At 46.7% G+C, this 16,830-nt stretch overlaps 2 long non-coding RNA genes across 3 annotated transcripts; one reads left to right on the top strand and one right to left on the bottom strand.

Moving 5' to 3' along the window:
* Positions 1 to 725: 725 nt before the first annotated feature.
* LOC137853331 (uncharacterized) lies at positions 726 to 3,377 on the bottom strand. Its single transcript, XR_011094398.1, has 2 exons — positions 2,277 to 3,377; positions 726 to 1,156 (listed from the first exon to the last, which is right to left on the bottom strand). It is a non-coding gene; the product is annotated as an uncharacterized lncRNA (long non-coding RNA).
* Positions 3,377 to 15,501, top strand: LOC137853332 (uncharacterized). Of its 2 annotated transcripts, none has more exons than XR_011094400.1 (4): positions 3,377 to 4,076; positions 4,543 to 4,666; positions 13,937 to 14,099; positions 15,115 to 15,501. It is a non-coding gene; the product is annotated as an uncharacterized lncRNA (long non-coding RNA). The 2 variants fall into 2 exon arrangements; XR_011094399.1 differs by having other exon boundaries at positions 3,734 to 4,076; positions 4,543 to 12,287.
* Positions 15,502 to 16,830: the final 1,329 nt, after the last annotated feature.

Here is a 16,830-nt window from a genome sequence, read left to right as displayed (position 1 = left end):
TGCTGCCCACACCTGTCTAAGCATCTGGGAGATGCTGCGGCAGGATGCAGGCTGGGTGGACTGGGGCAAAGGAACCTCACAGCTCAAGCTCAAAACACTTTCTACTGCTGTAGCTGCAGATGAACAGTCACATCCTGGGTGCGGCCAGCACAGAGAAGCACACTGTGCTTTCCTTCTCTGTTTTTCCCGGGCAGCTCCATCCTTTTCATCTGCAAGGTCTCTTCCCTCTCCATCTCCTCCTCCCAGATATTCTCTGCTTTATGGGCTGCAGCATGGTTGGCTTTCACGCATGTTGGTGCTGGCCCTGTTGCACCAGTGTGTGGGCTGTGGTGTCCGTGTCTTCCACAGCTGCAGCCCTCTGGGTAACACAACATTTTGGGGAAGAGCAGAAAAGCCTCCCTCATAGCCCTCGTGCTGGCTGGACTGCACCCTGCAGAGGACAGAAGCCATACCAAGCCCTAAAGCACGGCAGCTGCAAGGTCAGAGAACTGCTACAGCGGCCATCTAAATTCAAATCGCTCTTCTCCCACACATGGGATGCTCAGATCCTGATTTGGAGTTTCTGCTAAAACACAGGTCCAGCTGCTCATTTCTGAGCCACCTCCTCTGAAGCTTGAGAGGGTTTAGATGGTTTATAGACCCAGCACCAAACCAGGAACGGAGATGTATAACAAAAAGTGTGTTAGCAAGTCGAAAACATGGAGACAGAATTTAAAATATCAGGATTTAAGATTTCAGATTTGTTTATTTTTATTTAAAATATCAGATTTAAAATATCAGAATTTAAAATATCTGCTGCTTCCGTAAAACCTGCAGTTCTGCTGCAATTGCATCAGCAACACCGGACTTTGTCCCAGCCCTTCAGAGTGTCCCACTCAGCGGCGTGGCTGGAGACCTTCTTCCCAGGCAGGATTGTCCTGGACAGGACAATCAGAAAGCTGTGCCTAACGCAGGCTGCCCGGTCCCTCACCAAGAAGATGCGTTTGCAGGAGGAACCTCTCCAAAATCCCCGGAGGGAAAGGTCCAAAGCAGCCTGGTTTTGCACCAGCACAGCAAAGATGGTCAGGGGTAATCCCAAGCACAGGATCCAAGTCCCTTCTGTGGGTAAATTGCTGGCAAAGCTCCAGGGGGAATTTTTGCATGTTTGCATCTGCTCCTACAAACACGTATAAATAATGGTAAACCAGCATGGAAAAAAAACACCCAGGGTTGCTAGGCACGTTGAAGTTCCAGCACAAACAGCAAATAGAAATTAGCTCAGGGCTTTCACTTTGCGGGGGCATGGGATGCTTCAGAGCTAAATGCCAGACCAGGCAGCAAGGCTTGGTGGGAAGGGAAGTTAATGCCCTGTTGCTGTACGAGCCTGGCCAGGCAGGAGGGATGACAGACAAGGAGTCTGGCAGTGCATCCCTCACATTAAATCTTTCCTGTAAGTGTTTTGGGGGGAGCTTTGGCCATCTGAATGTCTCCATGCCTTTTTTTTTTTCCCCCCAAGCCTATGATAATGCAATGGTTTGCAATTCCTCACACCCCTCTTTCTACACCTTCTTAAAAATATATTCTTGTTGGACTCAGCAGCACGCTGGGATTTAAGTGGAGTATTTCCAGTGGCTGTGAGTTGCTGTCCTGTGGTTAAATAATAAACATGACAATGAACCTCTAGCACATTTTCCTAGCGCAGGAGACAGCATGTCTATTGTCATCAGTTCTTAAGAAGTGCTATTTTTAGGTCTGGTTTTATCCAGCTGCCTTCTTCAAATACTTTACTGGGGACAGCCACTAAATGTATGTCAGCAATTCTTGCCGTATATTGTTCTTCTGATATTCAGCTGCTGTTAACTTTGCTAACAGCTTTTCATTTCCAGATAAATGAAAACTAAGTGGTCGGTAATCTCAGTTATAGAGAACTCATTTCCTAATCTTGTGAATGAGGGTATAAGCACGCAACTGAGTCACATTAACAACTGCAGGGACCGGACCCAGTTCCTGCTGTAAAATTCGGAGAAAGTGAGTTATTTCAGCCCGCAAGCTTTTGCCATATAGGCGTTACGCATGACGCAAGGACAAAGCTGTGAGCACCAAGAGGAATTGTAGCCATAACAATGCTGAAGTTTTAAATCTTTTCATTGCCTCTCTGCTCCGTGCTTTCCTGCCAGTCTACCAGGAGTTTTTCCTGCTAAGCACGGTATTTTTTTTCCTGCAATAAAACAACCGTCTTGTAAATCCAGCCCATAATGAGACCCACTGAGAGATTCGCCTCTCCCCGTAAGACAGACCTGCAAGGCACATCCTCAGACACGTGCCTCTGGGTCTTCCTTTCCAAAAGCACCCTGCATCTGCGAGGCTCCGCGTTGCTTTTTCGGACTGAAACGTACAGCACGTACCCAGCGTACAGCAACATTTCCTGCCCCCGTAGAGGAGGGGCAGCCATCGGGGTGTGATTCTAGCAGACACCTCTTTGTCGCTGTGACTTCTGCTCAGCCTCCGAGGCTACCACCTCTCCCAAACCGCAGTCCGCCCTGGATGGCCGCCCACCTAAGACGATGCAGAAATCTCGAGCAGCAGTAATGCAACGTCTGCTCATTGCCTGCTCCTGGGTTTGGACACTGCTCCTGCAAATGGAGAAGCAGCAGGGGGCAAGCAGGAGGAAGGATGAAGGATGCTCATGTGTGGGTAGGGGCATGGCAGAGAGGCAGACGCTTCACAGAGTGAAACAGGACAATAAAATTGATTTGTCGCTTTTGGGCAGCTTCTTGAAAAAGTCCTGTGGGCAACAGCCAAGGCTAAGAGTGCTCATGACCCATGTTGTGGAGTGGCTTGTCCCCGGACAGTGAGCTTAAAATACAGACTTCCTTGCCATTTTTTCCAGATGTGCCTTTTTACTTGTACTTGGGCAGCCTCCTGACATGAGATACCTACAATCACCTAGGTTGGAGAAGACCTTCAAGATCACCAAGCCCCACCTGACCTCCCGAGTCCCATCACTAAACCAGGTCTCCTAGTGCCACCTCCTGCCTCGGCCAAGACTTCGTTAGCTTGTAATTGTCTCAGCACCTCGAATCTCCTCCTTTGTACCCCGTCTGGCACTGCAGCCAGTTAAACAGCTCCCTGGGAAAGGCACCAAAAACACCTTCTCCTTTCTGACAACGTCTTCCACCACCTGCCCTCCCTCTTGAAGCCATGCCAGGTATTTTTGGCAGCGGTGACATCAGGGAACTTATGACTGCTGGCAGTGCTTTACAAGCGCCTAGGTGGTTGGCTCAGGGCAGGTAGTTTTAGTTTCTCTGTTCTTTAAGGAAGCTTAAGCGAGCTCCACAGGCTTTTCCATGGAAAAGTGACTTTACCCCAAGGGGTGGCAGATAGGCAATGCACCTTGCAGCATCGCTGCTTGGGAGGTGCTTGGGTTCACTGCAGCGTAACCCAGGCTGGAGCCTGGGCTGTGTGCTGGTGAGAGCCCGAGCAGGAACCCAGTCCTAGAAATCTTTTATACCTTCCTTGATCTTTTCTTTTCTTTTCTTTTCTTTTCTTTTCTTTTCTTTTCTTTTCTTTTCTTTTCTTTTCTTTTCTTTTCTTTTCTTTTCTTTTCTTTTCTTTTCTTTTCTTTTCTTTTCTTTTCTTTTCTTTTCTTTTCTTTTCTTTTCTTTTCTTTTCTTTTCTTTTTCTTTTTCTTTTTCTTTTTCTTTTTCTTTTTCTTTTTCTTTTTCTTTTTCTTTTTCTTTTTCTTTTTCTTTTCATCTGAGACAGCAGTGCTGAGCCAATTCATCTTATCAAAGGGACTTTGGTACTTTCTACAGTGTGAGACTTCGTCCTTGACAGGACAGCATGTGCACTCCGTGGATGGAGCCCAGCGCATGAGCTCAGGCCTCCAATGTTGCATGTATTGGCACGCTGGTGAGCCCGTGCCATTAAATATTAACACTTATCTCAATACTCCTGCTTTGCCCTGGGCCTGATGCAGGCTCCTTTTCCCTGGAGTGCAGTGGCTGAGTGGTGTGGAGCTGCTGCAGTGCACGGTGCTGGGGGTGGGTGAGACCTTGAGCTCGTGCCCTGCTTCTGTTTGGGATGGCCTTAATCGTGTAAGGATGGCATAATTTATAAATAGCATGGCAGCACCTACCCTTCTCTTCTAGCTCCCATTTAATGCCTGCAGATTGATTTATAGGCTCTTGGCTATTGCGTTTCTTCTCCTCGTCTGCTCGGTGACTGCTCAGGAAGGGCTGTCACATGCCTTTGAGTGAAACTGCCCAGGCAGATAGACCCGAACCACTCCTCTCACCGCTGGCAGGATGATTTCGGTTTCTGTATTTGTAACATGCTTCAATAAAGCACCAGTTGCAGCTTTCTGTGTAGACAAAATTTTTGATCACCTGCAGAACAGTGAGAGCAATTGTTGGCCTCTCCTCTAAAGAGGCAAATTCAGGGCAGTCATTAGAAAACCACAGGAGAAAAAGAAACACCTGGAAAGTGAGGGCTGCACTCACAATACCCTGATAGGCACTGGAGGCAATCGCTGTTAATTTCTATCTCCTTTGTATTTGGCAGTTCTGTGGAGAAGCGGCAACAGCTTGACTTCGGCAGTGATTACACAGCTACACAAAGATGCCAAAAGAGTAACTCTGAGGGGATGAACAGGACTGTGGAAATTCACCCCCTGTGTCTTCCTCAGGTTGGTGGAATCAGGGGAGGTGGGGACTGACGATTTGCTGCTTTCCCCCTCTCACACAAACGTCAGAAATCTCTGAAGAACTGTGCTCATGTACAAAAGCTAACACAAATGTGTGCACTCAGGGGAGTCTGAAAGGGAAACGGCCATTTGGCCCGTTTGTCTTTATCATATTGATTCAGTCAAGTGCTATAAATGGAGGAGAAGCCTTTAAGTCTAAGTACCAGAGCGCTGTGCCCATTTGATGTAATGAGCACACTTTCGGGAAACCACCTGCTTTCCAGACTTCTGGGAGGTCAGCTCACGGGCTCGGATAAAACTTTTTAGCTAGTAGATGCCTGAAAAGGAAAGAAAAGCCTCTTCTTGCAGGTATGCAAATGTGCAGCAGGATGTGCTTTTGCTGCAGGTGAATTTCCAAACAAGCCAGAGCTGGCAGCAGCGGGTCCTTGCTGGGTGCCCAGACGTGTCCCACCATGATGAGGTCTTGGTGGTGACATGGACACGCCTTAACCAAAAGTGTTGGCTCAGTGGTGGTGTGAGGAACTGCCCCTTTCATGGGTATTTCACAGAAATTCATAAACTCTGCACCCTGGATCACCTCCAGGCTCCACACTCCCCAGCTGCCAGTGCCTCCGTCTTGATTTCTGCTCTACAGGATTTCCTCCTGAGGCTTTCAGGCTTTTGCCCTGAAAATCAGAGTTGCCTGAGCAATATTTTTTTTTTGTCCCTGCCTACATGATGCAACTCCAGCGGGGCGAGATAACCCCCCCCCTCCATAAACCCCTCCCAGGCAGGCTGGCTGGCTGCCACTCGTGTTCTGCTTTTTGCAGTTACGCTCATTTGCCTCGCCAAAGCAAACACAGCAGAGGCACCTCGTGGCAAAGGCACTTCTCATGCCACGTGCACTCGCAGCTGTCTGGTCACGGCATTTGCTGAATCCTGGTCCTCTGCCAGCTTCCTTCAGGCATCAGGCATGGTGGCGCGGCCTCAGATCTCGCACCTGCCTAAGTGCTGGGCTGGGCGATGGGATGGGCTCCATCCACCCCACATCTCCAAACACCCATCTCTTCTCTACATCTGCCTCCCACCACCACCTTCTGTCCCTTCTCCCCTCCTGCTTTTTCCTTACTAATCCGTCCTTCTTTCTCTGGGGACCTGATTTCTCCCTATTTCTGCCTATATCCCCCTTCTCCCACACTCGGATTCTCCCTCAGACCAGCCTGGCTTTCCTCCCTCTCCTTCTATCACCACCACTTCATCAGCTCCTCATAAGCTGAGGTGACCTTCACATCCTCCCTCCCAGACAGGTTGCTTTTCTACAGCAGTTGCACATTTCCTTTTCGCGTCTTCTCTTTTTGGTGTTCAGCCACTCTTCTTGTGAGCTTCAGGCTACTGCTTCATTTGGCTCACCTCCTCATTTTCTCCTGTCTCCCCTCTCTTGACGTTCATGCAGTTAATCACTCTTCCCAACTAGTTTCCTTCACTTCCAAAAAGTAGGTTAGCCTGTGCTAGAGTCAAAAACACACCTTCTGTTGAGAGAAAAAGTTAGGAAAGCTCTTTTTGTTAATAAACATCCACAAAACACAGTATTCTCAGTGCTTCTTAAACCAGAAACAAAAATCATGGAAAAAGAACATATCTTTCATCTGAAACAATTAGAAGATAATGGCACAGAATGCTAAAAGAAAAGGAAGGCTGAGGAAGGATGCTAGGACTGAAGACGAGAGGTCTCAGTACAGCTCTCTTAAAAAATAAGTTATCTGGGCAGAACAATGTCTACCTGCTGGACAGGCAAAAGGTATCTTAAGAAGTTCGTGAAGTAACCGGGGGAAGATAAATACTTGTCATGATGAAAAATACGTGGTGCTATCAATAGTACATAATGGACTGAGAATAAGGGTGAGAAGAAGCATTGATTCTGTGCCTGGCCGTGCTTTTATTGAAGTCCATGACCAAACCCCAGTCAAAATCTATAGCAAAATTCATTGGGAAACCACAAGACAGCTTTGATCAGGTTGCATCTTTGCGGCATTGATTTTCATTTTAAGGTCACTTGACCTTTTTTTCTGGTTCATTGATTTTTTGCAGTTGGATCTTCCTAAAAAAAGTATCCAGAAGCCAGTCTGTGCCATGTTACCCCAACATTTACCTTTCCAGCTCATTTAAATAAAAGAGCCAAGGTAAACTTTGAGTAATCATTTATGACTTCTTCTGCCACTCTTCTGTTTGTTTAACTGTGTGCCTGAAGATACACGTGGATGGATGGCTCTTCTGCAGTCACTTCCCTGACCATTTCCTTGTACCCCCCGCAGCGCTGCCCGCATAATGGGCCAAGAAAGTCGTAGGAGCGCTGTGAGTCAGGCTCCAATTTATTTGCTCAAGTATCTCTCTCATTGCCTTGGGAGAAAATTTGTGCCCAAGTAGGTGTGGACTTCGTCAGCGCCTTTGTGGACCTTTCGGGAATCAGGCGGCTCATTACGTGAAAAAAAATGTAATAAGCCATATGTCTTTAATGGATAGCATATTCCGGAACACGGCAGCTCATCTCTCACTGCTGACGTATTTCATTTTTTGATTGGCATTTTTGATAAAGGTATGTAGAGCACAGTAAGTATGTGAACTTTGCAGACAATATTTCTGACACTTCCTTTTTTTCCCACAGAATTCAAGCAGTTTTGCCCAGATTCTCTCTGCACCAGGCATAGTTAGGAATCAGGTATATGGGTAACAGCTGTGTTGATGAACATCTGAATATAGTTTGGGTGCTTCATGAGGGACACGTGTCAGTTCCCAGGGTTTTGGCAGTGTCATTGATGCTTTGTAACAAGACCATCAGCGATTTGGAAGAGGAGCTGCAGCAGCTCTTCAGCCTTGGGTACCTCTGTCAGGCCCACAGCAAATACTGGAGGGCAGTCACCCTGCACACACCATCCAGCTCTGCTTTCGCTGAACACATCGTCAGCAATTTCCATGCCAAATCCCAAGATAAGGGGTTACTTGCAGTCCCTCATTGCATGACCAAGGTCATTATCCAGGTTAAAGACCTGGTTAAAAACCCAAGGACTTTATTCAGCACAGGTTACTCAGAGCCATGTCTTAAAGCAGCTAGCCTGTAGGTTTGGAGAGAGGCTTCAGCAGACAGATATTTTTCAGTCAGGTTTTGCTCAGTTTCCTTCCATCAGCTTCTTTACTCTGGAAGGGGAAATAGTCAGTGCTGAAGAGCATCAACACCAGCCCAAATCTTCGTTATGTTTTAGGATAACAAACTCATTAAATTAATACCAGGAATGGAGGAAGGGCTAGTTAGTGAGGTATGGAAGTGCAGAAGCATGAATATGGGGCACCGTTTTTCCTCCTCTCACCAAAAATAAATTAAATGTCTGGGTTTTTCATCCAACATCAAAGGCTTCTCTGTGAATCAAAATGAAGCATTTTGTTTCAGTGCTTGGATGAAAAGGAAAAGAAAGGAAGGGCTAGTTTCACATAGCAGTGGTGCTTTTGGTTGTGCCTATCAAGTAGCTCAGAGCTTAACAAAGAGCTCTTGCTTCTGCTGTCCTCTTTCCATGAGAGGGTTTGAATTGCTTAGGAAGGTGCCCAACCTCCTGCATAATCTGGGACACAAAGGGAACCTCTCCTAATCTCACCCTGTAGAAATAGCCATACAGTTGCAGGAACCTACTCAAAAACACTCAAGACCCACTTACTATAATCTCCTTGAGGAGTTAAATAGCCTTACCCCACCTTTTTGCTCTTTGGATCAGAAGAATGGGAAATGTCATGGAAAATTTCTGCACCAAAATGATCACTTCTTGTGAAGTTACTGTTTAGCCAAGGAGCATCATTTCTTCAGATCACTTCCCTGCCTCTGCCTGGCTGCCACCTGGAGACACCAGGGCTCTGGGAACAGCGGAGGACAAGGCAAATGACACATTCTGCTTTATCCTGCACCTGTGTTTCACCTACCCTTGTTAGGAATCCAAGGGAGACTGGAAAAGATTGAGTATTTTTCTCTCCAAGTGAAAGGGGAGCACCACTTCCACCATAATACAAAATGAAAACATTATTCCCCTTAAAAAATAAATAAAAAAATAAAAAATCTCTGAAATATCAAGAGGTAGATCTGCACGTCCAACCCTGCAGGGCTGAGTCCTCCCTCCTCTGTGGCTTCCCTCTGTGTACTTCCCAAGCCCATGTAGCTGCCCTGTGGGGACACCTCGTGGTTCAAGAGGCACCTCTAGTTTGGGTGCTGTTGGCTGGCTTCAGGTAAACTGCACCTCTTCCTGCACAACCTGCACAAAACATTTTAACTGTTGGTTAAAACTGTTGGTCCCATCTGGGAGGTGAAACATGAAGTCAAATTTGGCGGTGGGATCTAAACGAGACAAGTCTGGCCTATAATTTCTGCCAAATGCTTACTCTTCTCCTAATGATTTTTAGCTGCTAACACCCATTTCAGACAAAACCCAGAACGCTGCATGAGAGATTTGTTCTCCCTGAGTATCTGTCACTTTTAGGTCACACCAACAGCCAGTTGATAGAGGGAGGTGATGTTCCGCTTTCCTTGGCACTTGTTATGAATTGTCTTAATGCTGCACCCAGTTTTGGGGCCCCTGAATCAAGAACAATGTTAACGAACTGGAGAGAGCACAGGGGAGACCACCAAGATGGTGTATGAGGAGAGGCTGGACTAGTTCTGCTTGAAGAAGAGGAGGCTTGAGGTGAACCTAAAAGTCATCTACCAACACGTACAAGGAGGCTCTGAGAAGACAGAGGCAGGCGCTGTCTTACGGATGCACAGCAAGGGCACAAGAGACAACAGATATGGATTGAAACAGAGGAGGTTCTCACTAGGTATTAGGGGAGAAAAAATCACTACCAGATTAATTAAGCACTGGAGGATGTTGCCCAGAGAGGCTGCCCAGTGTCCACCCTTGGTTTCAAGACCCAACAAGATAAAGCTCTGAGCAACGTGGCCTGATCTTGCCATTGACAGTTAGGCCAGAGAGTATCAAAACCAGACCAGAACACGGTCACTTCATTAATGGAGACTTTAATTAAGTTATTTATTCCAACACATGTCTATTAGGCATAGAGGGAAAATTGTTATTTTTCCTTTCACACTTTTTGTGTCTGTTTAAAAATTCTGCCCACCTTGAAGCTATACCAACACTCATGTTACCCTTCTGGAAGAAGAAACCTTAGTATTCTTCTGACAAAACCACATCCCTTTCTTCCAAGGACTTAGGAGAGGCAGTAGTCCCTCTGGAACCAACATGTATGTGCATCCACAGGTATTTTTCCTCTTCTAGAGCTGTGCCTGCCATGTGTTTGTGGTAAAGACTGGCCTCTGGTTTGTGGTGGTGGCTGGCCGTGGGCAGGGATGTGACAGAATCCGGGTGAAGATCTGCGAGAGACTCACTGTTGTCATGCTGAGTGCGAAAGAAGTCTGGGATGACCTACAGAGGAGAAAATCTGTTTATTTTTTTATACTGGAGAGAGGTGACACGCTCTTCATTTCTGGTGCATTTGTCATGCTGGCCTCCTGGTGGAAAGCCCATCTGTCTGATCTCTTCTTGCAGCTTTCTTTAGCACGAGAGAGACTAATCATCTGGGACCATGTGTTGTTTTTATGAGATGTCTCCGGTGCCTGCACAAAACTTCCTTAGCTGCAAAGTCTGCATGGGCATTTTTATCATGGGCTTGATCAGCTCAGGTGCGGTGTGACTTACAGAAGCCTTACTGGATCCAAATGGATCCAAGGCAGGTCTGAGGTGCCTGGTGGACCTCAAGTGCAGTCCTCACTGTACTGGGTCTAGTAAAACCACCATACTCACACACCTACAGCTGATCCATTGCACGCATCCAGAACCCCACCGTCAGCCCTCGTTGTCACCAGACTGCTGCCCCAAGCAGGAACCTCCATCCCTCAGCATGGCTCCCCACCTCAGCTTAAGGCAAACAAGCTGTGTATTTGCTTTGCCAGGGCTGTGTTGTAATGCCACCATCTCCCCGTGCGTCACGCAGCTCCGAGGAGGCGGCTGAGCCAAGTGACGTGTGTGAACCCGGTCTGTTCGGGAGAAGTCCTGCTCCCTCTCCCTGCGTGACCTCGAGGTCTTTCCGTTCCTGTTATTGCCTATATAAAACCATATATATTTTTTTCCCCTCAGAGATTTGTATTTGCTTTATTACTAAAACAAATAATCTACTTGGGAAGAAGAAAAAAAGAGGATTTGTTCTCTCTGTGAAGACCTGTTTGCCTAACAGAGGCTGATTTTTCCAAATGCATCAGCAGCTACAATAAAAGACGTTGTCCCTCCCTGCAGTTATCACTCTGCCTGTAATCTTAGGTACTGCCTGGACACCTGGACATCCACATGGAAAAACAGCAGCTATTTTTCATTGTTTACTTTGTTTCTTATGCATATTTATAATGCATGAGTAACTTTACAGAGTGCTTCTACAGGAACATCCAGAAATGATCTCCCCACTGAGGTGACAAGGCGGCCACGTGGCTCATGGCAAGAAGGGCCCAGAACAGGCAAAAGCAGGGTGTGGTGAGGACTTGCTTCCCTCTTCTGCCATAACAAAGACTGAGGGCAAGCAGCTTGAGCCTTTTCTGTTCAGTGAAGACAAACTCTGACAGATACGTGGTGGAGACGAGGAGCAGCTCTGCCTTACCAGCCTCCCCCACAGCTCCGGCCCTCCGCCATTTTCTTTCACCACAGGCGTGACAGGCCTGCTCCCTGTTTTGCACAAAGACTCCCTTGATTGTCAGTGCCAAGCAGACTCAAAAACCCATAAGGTCTACATTTCCAAAATGCAGGAGCACAGATGACTTTGGAAAGGTCCTCTTCCCCTCACTGCTAGGTCCTCTTCCCCTCACTGCTAGCTCTCCCCAGCCAGCAAGCCAGGGAAGCTCCATGGGGTTAGTAGAGAACATAATTTCTTCTGGTCTACTGCTCAGAAGCCAGAAGGGGAAGGTTGAAGAGGGGTGGAAGGACAAAAAGAAGTCTGTAGGGCCTTCCAAGCCCACCTCCTTCATTGTCTCCCTGTGTCTGATGGTGCTCCTGGCTCATGGAGCACCCAAGAAAGCGGAGGAAATGTGGATGGGCCCAGATCCAGGCACGGTGGCCAACGCAACACCCAGCTCGTGTGGCAAAGCCCCAGAGATGGCCCAAAAGCAGGGAGTGAAGAGCAAAGCCAGCAGACCAAGTGAATCAGCAAGCATCTGAGGGAAAAGCTTCATCTTCTTTGGCTCAAATTCTTGGCTGGTGTATTATAGAGAAAACCTGAGTGCCAGACCCACACATGTGGCAAGCAACATGAAAACAGCGTGTGTGTGTGCGTGGGATGACAGAAAGACAAACAGATACACGGCACCCTGCTATTAAAGAAAACAAAGCTCGGAGAGCCAGAGCTTGGGAACCTGAGTGAGAGCAAAGAGATGGGAGGCTGGCGAAGGAGAAGAAAGCCTCAAAAAAAAACACCCTGACGCCTGATGTGCTGCTTTCCCAAGGTACTGCAAATCAAAGAGGATTTCTTCTGGGAAGAACATGGTGAGTAGAAAGCCAGGTCCTTCTAGCAAAAACAGTCACAGCACTGCAGGAAAGCTTCCCTTTCCAAGGTGAGTGGCAAAGGCAACCCCAGCTAGTGACTCCTTGTGCAAAATTTTCTGTTTTCCCAAGCAAAGGTTCTGAACATGATCAAAATACATGGACTTTACCATTTACAAAGACTTTTGCAGTTAAGTAGGTGTTTCTAATTTATGACTAGACACAGTACAGACTAGAAAATCAGGGAAATGTTGCACACTACAGTTGCAGTGAGAACATTCATTCAGACAACCACAAACCAGCTCCCTCAAACAAGGCTCACAATGGCAATCAGGCTTGGATGCTGCCAAAAGTCATCTGATGCCCAGATACATGCACATACATACATGCGTGTCCACTCATCCTTTCCCATATTTTATTTTTGCCACACTATCTATGCAGCATTGCTGGCAGACAGTCCCACGGTTGGAGTGGGAAGAAGAAAGAAGCAGGTGATTACTCAGCAATGGTTGCACACCCCTAGCTGTGACAGATAAGCCTAGGCAGCTGGAGAAGGACTATTGCCTCCTGTAAATCCTTGAAGAAAAGGAACATGTTTTGTGGAGACGATACTGAGGTCTGCTCTTCCAGAACAACATGAGTGTTGGTATAGCTTCAAGATGGGCAGGAGCTCCAACACAAGCAGAAAATTGGCAAAAACAGGGGGATAAGATCCTGAGCTGGCACAGCTTAGTCCACGAGGCTGTCCTAGACACTCACCACTGATGCAGGAGCCCAGCGATAGCAAAGCCACATCTCTTGCCTCCAGCAAAGGGCACGCGTGCCTAGATGATTACATAGGTCTCTTTTCTTCACTCCACCTTGACAGAGAAGCATATATAGGTGACAGAGGATGGGATGGTATTTTAGAGACTGTGCACTTCTTGTTGTATGTGTCCAGTGCTGAAGCAGAGCAGAAGGCAATGTCGGTTTTGCTGTACAGAAGTACAATATCCTCTTCCCGGCACACCTCCAAACTCCGGCAGTGCCAGGGAGATGTCCGCTTATGCTGTGCTGGACAGAGATAAAGAAACAGAGATAGAAGCAGGCATGCCATTATTACACACTTTAGTGAACAACTGGCTGCTGACAAGCAGTGTGGCAATATACAATTATTGTGTTTTTATAATGGCAAACTGAAATTTATAAAAGCAGTGAAAGCCGGATGCATGAATTCAGAAATACTGCTACAGAGCTCTTCACGCTTCAGAAAACTTGTGATGATCTGCCAGAATACAATCCTAATCTTTATTTTGAAATATTCACGTGGATTTCGGGTGGGTTACATAAATTTCTGATGCATTTTGCATGGGCATCGAATATGGGATTTAAATCAGAGTAACTGTAGGATTCATATGTGACAGAAGCCTTCCTAAGGGAACAATAATTGGCTGAGCTGAAATCCCCAAATTTTCAGGTGGAGATTTGTGCCCCCTGCCACCAGCCCAGCAATGGTGCTGCCAGGGGTTTGGTTATGGGGAGCACTGGGCACTCGGGGGAATTGCTTTGTAGCAGCTGCTGCAAATGAAATGTTTGCTTGGATTTTACTGTTATCAGACTGAGCGCTCAAGAGAAACTTAATTTAACCCATGCCCAGTTTCGCAGTGATGGATAGTGCTAGACAGGAGCCTTGCTTATGTGCAGCCTGTATTAATTATTTCTCTATTTGTGCGAAACACAGATGAATCACTTTCCAAAAAAGCCAACCTCATCTCCTGCGGCCGTACAGAGAAACGGGAATGGCTGGAAACACACCAGCTGCCTCCCCCCATCCTCTGGGTATTTCAGTGCAGTGATATCACCAGGACCCAGCCCTGCAGAGGTGGCCCCTGGCTGTTTCTGAGGTGAGCTTTTCACGTGGGCCTTCTCCTGCTGCTGCTGCAGGAAGGCACTTTTTTTATTATTATTATTATTATTATTATTATTATTATTATTATTATTATTATTATTATTATTATTATTATTATTATTATTATTATTATTAAAATGGGAATGATTATTATTAATAATAATAATTCTTAAATAATAATAATAATAATAATAGTTTTTTCCTTAAAAGCCTGAAAAAATAACATAGCCATCTTCACCTGTCTAACTTCTCCATATTTCTTTCTCTCTGTATATCTCATATTTCAGTGTTACTTGGTGCACAGCCACCCTGTCTCCGACCAAAGTCTTTGGAACGAAACTGACAGCACCCTTAATAACATCCTGCAGCTGAGGATTTCAGCTCACTTTGCAAATATCAGCTACCTTTTAGATACCACTCACCCCATGTTATCATCTTGGTTTGGGAAAAGCAGATGAGGGGCAAAGCCAGGTTATCTGGCTGCTGGTGGAGAGGATGTCTCCTGCAGAGCCAGGAGCAGAACTCACGCCCTGAATTTATAACCTAATCTCAAGTACCATTCACAAAGTGTGCCTGAGGTTTATTCTTTTTGCCCAAGGGAATCTGCACCTCATGCAGACTTCTCCTCCCTTGGCTGGAGGAAGGTGCCCACCCAGTGTGGACTTGCCTCTTCATTGTGGGAACATGGGGTAACCCACACCTCCCCTCTCCTGCTGAGTGTTTCCTAGCCTCCCCTCCCCCCAGGCTTGTAATTACAGAAGTGGAGGAAGATTCGCCTTTTTATTTTTCTCTTGGTCAAGTATTTGAATTCTTCAGGCTCATAGACTGAGGGGGAAAAGTCCTCCCAGTGTAACTCCCTCTCTACTAGCTCCACCTGGAGGCTCCATAAAAATCTTTTTTTTTTTTTTTTTTTTTTCATTGATTTATTTAGTTTTATGGATTTAAGGCTGCCTTGGTGTCGAAAAACACTACTGCCAAAAAGCTTAATGCCTAATCTTCAGCATACTCAGGTCCTGAGACAAATCAGACAAAAGGAGCAGCCCTGGCCAGAGGGGCTGTGGAACAAGGAGTCACAACTGACTGACACGACCTCCTGGGATGAGAGTATTTGCTTCAGAAGTCTGGTGTCACTCCAGGGATGTGCCACTTGAGCATCCCTGGAAAAGGGGTTGTGTTGGAGGTTTGCTCTCATTACCAAAACAGCTTTGGCGTTTCTGCTTTGTGAATGGTGCAGGCAAGATCTCCTGAATCTTCATGCACAAAAATCATGTTGGTGAGAAGTGTACGTGCACCCAAACAAGCTCCAGAAGCTGTCTCTGCTGCTGTCTGACCCACGAAGCAGAGACAGAAGCACTATTTCCCATGCAGCTCAAAAATCTATGTTAAAATTGCTGTCCTCGACTCTATCCTGGCACAAATACCAGCTTGTTCCATCACAAATTGTTCTTAGAGTAAAATCATATCAGGGATATATACACTGCCCTTTTCCAGAGCAGTCACTGATAATAATGAGTTGAGGAGGGCAGGGACCGTCCATGCCAGACCAACTGAGAGCAGAAGCAGCCCTTCCACAGTCCTCCTTTCTCCAAGGCTTTCCTGCTTAGAAACCACCTGCACAACCACCCACAGCCCGTGGAGTTGTGCTTCTCACTCTTGCCACCCCGAGAATCTGCAGCTGGTTCCCCACCAGCAGATGTACCAGGAAAAACACTTAAGATGCATTGTGACTGACGGCCAGCGATGATGTGGAGAGAGCACCAGGAAGAGGGGATAAAGAAGGACCTCCTGTCAATAAGGAATGACAATTCTGAATTAGAAAATCACGCCAAAAGCTGGATGCAATGACCCAGCCAGAGCAGCACCAGAGCGATATGTAACAGGCCCAGCGTGCTCCTAAGTCAGCTGCCAAATTTATTTTTTCTCCTCTAGTTGATAACGAATCCATGCTGGAAGCTCGTGCCCAGCCCTGCTGCTCTTGAACTCTGAGTCTGCAAACAGCTGTGCGGTGACAAGTCTGTTAGTTTAGGCTATTTTGGGAAGCAACCTGTCCTTTTTTTAGTCATGAAGCACATGAAAGGCACCACGGCAAAATTTGGATGCAATTTCACATCTTGAAATTGCCTAGGCCTGCACTCCTTATCTTTTCCTGTGCTGTCGCAATGACACGGTGTAACCAGCAGCAGCACCCCTCTGGAGGCTCCCTGACCCCAAGCTGTCCTCTGCTGACCTCCTGCACATCCCCAGGGGACTCGGGCTTCCAGTGAATGTTCCTGAAGGTTCCTCAAAAAGCTGGGGACCACTCTCCTCCTGCTGCAGCTTCCACTTCTTTACAAAGCTGAAGAGCAGCTGTCAGCCCAGAGATGTGCTCCCTTCTCCACAGCCAAAGAGGCGAGGTTTGGCCATCATCATGCGAAGGGAACGCACGATGTGATCGTGGACTAGATGCTGCACGTACCATTTGCCATGCTCCTCTGCAAAGCTGACGCTTCGAAACTGCCAGAATGTTTTTCAACCAAACCGGGTAGTTAACACAAAATAATTATTTGCATTTTGAGCTGCAAATAGTTATATTTACATAACTTCCACTTCCTTTTCATCTGAGCAGTCATCATACTCCGGGATTTGCTACTTCAAATGTAAAATGTCTTTTTTAAAACAGACAAACCAAATAAAAACATGGGCAGCAAGGGGAAAAAATATTGCTAACAAACTCTTTTCAGTAGAAT

Source organism: Anas acuta, chromosome 3, assembly GCF_963932015.1.
Source record: "Anas acuta chromosome 3, bAnaAcu1.1, whole genome shotgun sequence".
NCBI classification, from domain to species: domain Eukaryota; kingdom Metazoa; phylum Chordata; class Aves; order Anseriformes; family Anatidae; genus Anas; species Anas acuta.
Note: the sequence above shows the minus strand (reverse complement) of the source record. Positions and strands in the feature narration are given on the sequence as shown.